Source organism: Cydia amplana, chromosome 18, assembly GCF_948474715.1.
Source record: "Cydia amplana chromosome 18, ilCydAmpl1.1, whole genome shotgun sequence".
Taxonomy (NCBI): domain Eukaryota; kingdom Metazoa; phylum Arthropoda; class Insecta; order Lepidoptera; family Tortricidae; genus Cydia; species Cydia amplana.
In genome coordinates, this window is record NC_086086.1 from 108,242 (window position 1) to 113,795 (window position 5,554).

At 34.9% G+C, this 5,554-nt stretch overlaps 1 long non-coding RNA gene across 1 annotated transcript; it reads right to left on the reverse strand.

The window, feature by feature from the left end:
• Positions 1 to 439: 439 nt before the first annotated feature.
• Positions 440 to 3,327, reverse strand: LOC134656293 (uncharacterized). The gene is made up of 2 exons (XR_010097500.1): positions 3,067 to 3,327; positions 440 to 604 (listed from the first exon to the last, which is right to left on the reverse strand). It is a non-coding gene; the product is annotated as an uncharacterized LOC134656293 (long non-coding RNA).
• Between the last annotated feature and the right edge of the window lie 2,227 nt (positions 3,328 to 5,554).

The following is a 5,554-nucleotide window of genomic DNA, read 5'->3' on the forward strand; positions in this document are numbered from 1 at the left end:
AATAAGTTAATTTATTTCTTTATAATTTAATAATTTTCATTTATATGTATTTTATCTTAAATTTTACAATAACACGTCATTTTTAGGGTTCCGTAGCCAAATGGCAAAAAACGGAACCCTTATGGATTCGTCATGTCTGTCTGTCTGTCTGTCCGTCTGTCTGTCCGTCCGTATGTCACAGCCACTTTTTTCCGAAACTATAAGAACTATACTGTTGAAACTTGGTAAGTAGATGTATTCTGTGAACCGCATTAAGATTTTCGCACAAAAATAGAAAAAAACAATAAATTTTTGGGGTTCCCCATACTTAGAACTGAAACTCAAAATTTTTTTTTTCATCAAACCCATACGTGTGGGGTATCTATGGATAGATCTTCAAAAATGATATTGAGGTTTCTAATATCATTTTTTTCTAAACTGAATAGTTTGCGCGAGAGACACTTCCAAAGTGGTAAAATGTGTGTCCCCCCCCCCGTAACTTCTAAAATAACAGAATGATAAAACTAAAAAAAATATATGATGTACATTACCATGTAAACTTCCACCGAAAATTGGTTTGAACGAGATCTAGTACGTAGTTTTTTTTTAATACGTCATAAATCGCCTAAATACGGAACCCTTCATGGGCGAGTCCGACTCGCACTTGGCCGCTTTTTATTAGGGTTCCGTAGCCAAATGGCAAAAAACGGAACCCTTATAGATTCGTCATGTCTGTCTGTCTGTCCGTCTGTCTGTCCGTCCGTATGTCACAGCCACTTTTCTCCGAAACTATAAGAGCTATACTGTTGAAACTTGGTAAGTAGATGTATTCTGTGAACCGCATTAAGATTTTCACACAAAAATAGAAAAAAAACAATAAATTTTTGGGGTTCCCCATACTTCGAACTGAAACTCAAAAATTTTTTTTTCATCAAACCCATACGTGTGGGGTATCTATGGATAGGTCTTCAAAAATGATATTGAGGTTTCTAATATCATTTTTTTCTAAACTGAATAGTTTGCGCGAGAGACACTTCCAAAGTGGTAAAATGTGTGTCCCCCCCCCTGTAACTTCTAAAATAAGAGAATGATAAAACTAAAAAAAATATATGATGTACATTACCATGTAAACTTCCACCGAAAATTGGTTTGAACGAGATCTAGTAAGTAGTTTTTTTTTATACGTCATAAATCGCCTAAATACGGAACCCTTCATGGGCGAGTCCGACTCGCACTTGGCCGCTTTTAATTATTCGTTAGCAATATCTTCCGATTCACGAAAGAAATTTCGGACGTACGGGTAATTCTGTTTACACTACTGGCAACACAGGATAGCGCTGTCACATTTGACAATCCGCCATTTTGTCCCTGACCGACCGTCCTTGTCGAACGCGTGTTAATTGTTATTTCCTTCTCGCTCAGTGTCAGCAGTCGCAGTGTTTTCCAAACTTTTCACGTCGTAAGCTTCGTAATTAATGTTTTGTTACGAAAATGGTTGGCTGCTCTATTCGGAACTGTAAGAGTAGGAGTGAAAAGTGCAGTATAGATTTGTTTTATTTTACTATGTTTCTACATGAATAACTTAAAATTAATGCCGTTAAAATAATTTTCACTGTTGGTTAAAATTCTCCCACATTTTAAAGTTTGAGAACCTGTAACCAGCATGATGACGTAGGCAAGTGCCAGTTAGGTCATTCGCGAATCTCGGAAGAGAGTACCAGGCGGAGTATATTATTATACCATGGTCGTTTGTTCCTCTCTATGGCATAACACACGACGATCATCAACTGATTAAGTTAGCAGCCGTTTATGAATAACGCCGTTAAAGCCAGACCGGGAATATATGATCATTGTCAAGAGGGCGCTGTTATTCTCATATTTGTTACTCTCCTATAGGGTGACAGTTCAGTGTATGAAAAAAAAAGTTCCAGAAAAATTCCGCAACATTGCGCTTGATCATTATATTCCAGGTCAGGCTTAAACAACTTGTTACGGTTTGGATTTTATTTTGATACGACCTTGACAGTCGCCTTGGTGGTGACAAGTTTTTAAATTAGAACCGACCTCCGACAGTCTGGAGCTACGCGCTACGACGCCACAGGTATCTCAGTCGCCCCCGGCCTACGGCGTAGCACGCACGCCGCGCCGCTCCCGCCGCGATCGGCTACGAACCTCGCTCCGAACTCGCTTCACTCGAATATGTAAGTTCTATTCGTTCAGTGACTTCGGTGAACTAGAATTGAATTGTCAACTATTAATTAATTTGAAAAGGTAAGTTTTTTTTACTTCTACTTAATTACTTACTACAAGCATAAAATTTTAGTAACAGATACCTATTTTAAATAAGGGAACAGCTATACCAGCCTGGCTAATTTAGTCGCAATTTTATTTACTATTTTGTAGTTTATATTCTATCAGTATTAATTAATGATATAAAATAAATAAAACATCTTGTTCAACACAAAAGTAATTTTAAAATGCTGTTTACTTAATTTAGTTTAAATAAGTAATTAAATTTTTTAAATAAGTACCTCATTTAACGCGTCGCCTAATTTAATTCTTGATTAAAGTATCCCGTATTTTTAAATTTAGAGCAAAATATATTAAATCAGTGAGAATATTAGCTTGAGTCTATTAATAAACCTAATAAGCTTATGAAATTTGTCTCCAGCAATATAATTTAGGTATCTAAGATACACACTAAAACGTAGCGAAATAGTTACATAGAAAGCTAATCTCACTATCACTATCACTACATAGTATAAGTAAAACAAAGTTTCTTTCCCTGTCTGTCTGTCTGTCTGTATGCTTAGATCTTTAAAAGTACGCAACGGATTTTGGATGTGGTTTTTAAGGTTCCGTAGCCAAATGGAAAAAAACGGAACCCTTATATGGATTCGTCATGTCTGTCTGTCTGTCTGTCTGTCTGTCCATCCGTATGTCACAGCCACTTTATTCCGAAACTATAAGAACTATACTGTTGAAACTTGGTAAGTAGATGTATTCTGTGAACCGAATTAAGATTTTCACACAAATATAGAAAAAAAAAAATTTTTTTTGGGGGTTCCTAATACTTAGAACTGAAACTAAAAAAATTTTTTTCATCAAACCCATACGTGTGGGGTATCTATGGATAAGTCTTTAAAAATGATATTGAGGTTTCTAATATTATTTTTTTCTAAACTGAATAGTTTGCGCGAGAGACACTTCCAAAGTGGTAAAATGTGTGTCCCCCCCCTGTAACTTCTAAAATAAGAGAATGATAAAACTAAAAAAAATATATGATGTACATTACCATGCAAACTTCCACCAAAAATTGGTTTGAACGAGATCTAGTAAGTAGTTTTTTTTTTGTAATACGTCATCAATCCCCTAAATATGGAACCCTTCATGGGCGAGTCTGACTCGTACTTGGCCGCTTTTTTTAATAGATAGAGTGATTCAAGAGGAAGGTTTATGTATAATTTGTTAACCCGTGCGAAGCCGGGGCGGGTCGCTAGTAATTATAATAAAAATCAGAATATTTAAAATGATAGTAAATTAGTTTTTAGTAACTTTTCGCACACAGTGTCTCGCACATTTTTCACAAAATGTACGATAAGACGAATACAAAAATAAACACTTTTACAACTTTATTTTTAGTTGTATTATATATATATATATATATATATATATATATATATACCTATATATCGTCGGTGCGAATAAAAAAATCGCTGTTTTTTTTCGATTTTTTGATTTTCGCATATTCTAATTCCTTTTTAGGGTTCCGTAGCCAAATGGCAAAAAACGGAACCCTTATAGATTCGTCATGTCTGTCTGTCTGTCTGTCCGTCTGTCCGTCTGTCCGTCTGTCTGTCCGTCCGTATGTCACAGCCACTTTTCTCCGAAACTATAAGAACTATACTGTTGAAACTTGGTAAGTAGATGTATTCTGTGAACCGCATTAAGATTTTCACACAAAAATAGAAAAAAAACAATAATTTTTTGGGGTTCCCCATACTTCGAACTGAAACTCATAAATTTTTTTTTCATCAAATCCATACGTGTGGGGTATCTATGGATAGGTCTTCAAAAATGATATTGAGGTTTCTAATATCATTTTTTTCTAAACTGAATAGTTTGCGCGAGAGACACTTCCAAAGTGGTAAAATGTGTGTCCCCCCCCTGTAACTTCTAAAATAAGAGAATGATAAAACTAAAAAAAATATATGATGTACATTACCATGTAAACTTCCACCGAAATTTGGTTTGAACGAGATCTAGTAAGTAGTTTTTTTTAATACGTCATAAATCGCCTAAATACGGAACCCTTCACGGGCGAGTCCGACTCGCACTTGGCCGCTTTTTAATTTCCTGTCGACCTATATCAATATTTTTTATATATCTATATTAGTTTTGAAAATAACTAACAAAATTTGTACAAAAAATTGCTATGTGATTTTTTTTGCACATAACGAAATTAAATGCCTTGTTTTCCGTCGAGGGTGATGGCGATAATGTTGCACATGGCGATTTATTTACCCTAAAATCCGCTATGTATCATTTCTCGTGCTAGTCGTGCTACGTTACTTTGGCAACAAATCGCTATGTGTAAACTTTACACATGACGATTTTAAATGAACCAAATTTAAGTCGCTATGTGGCAAAATTCTGGTTAAAATAATTTATATTGTAAAAAATTACGAAAAAAACTGTTTATTTTCTGCATGGGTATCATGTAAAAACCATTGATCTACCAGAAAAAAATACAGGTGCAACAAATATATTACAAATAGGAAATTTTTTTTGTCTCCTGTAAAGTAGCTAAAAAATACATGGCGATTTTTTTATTCGCACCGACGATATATACATATATTATATAAAAAGACTAAAAATAAAAACGAAAATTATGTAAAGTACTTTACACATTACTCAGCCGGTATCCGGGAGACCCGCCGGCCACCCGCTTTAGCTTGTTCAGAAATGACTCAATTAAAAGTTATGATACTCCTTCAGAAGCGGAGCACGTGTATAAGAGCGGTATTCCGGCTTTACAATCTGTTATGGTTTTATAGTATTTTATGCAACCGTTGTTTAATAGAGGTCAAAAAAGGCGAGTGGCGTTAAGTAACAATTTGAGGCGAAGCCGAAAATTGTTAATGAAGACGCCACGAGTATTTTTTGACTCAGTTCAACAACGTTGCATACAATAGGTACTTTTTCTACGACCAAGCACTTTTACTTTGAAATAAAATTGTAAATTCAACAAATATTTTTCATTCAAGAAGTAGCATAGAATGGAGGGTACGGGCGGGATGAGAATGAGAGAAATAAAAAAAAATATGTCTATGGTTGACTTGATTGTCAGAGATGTCATTTAAAATAAGGTTGGCAACAGTGTATTTCATACAATATTTTTTAAGTGGTCATTCATTACACGACGAAGTATCGAAAAAGTGCCAAAAAGCGTGTATGCACAAATCCTTTTTTGGGGAATAGACTAAAGACTTGTCTTGACAACTATAAGGTAGGGTTTTAAAGATGTGTGCACAACCCTTTAAATGATAAATAAAAGTACGGGAATAGAAAAATA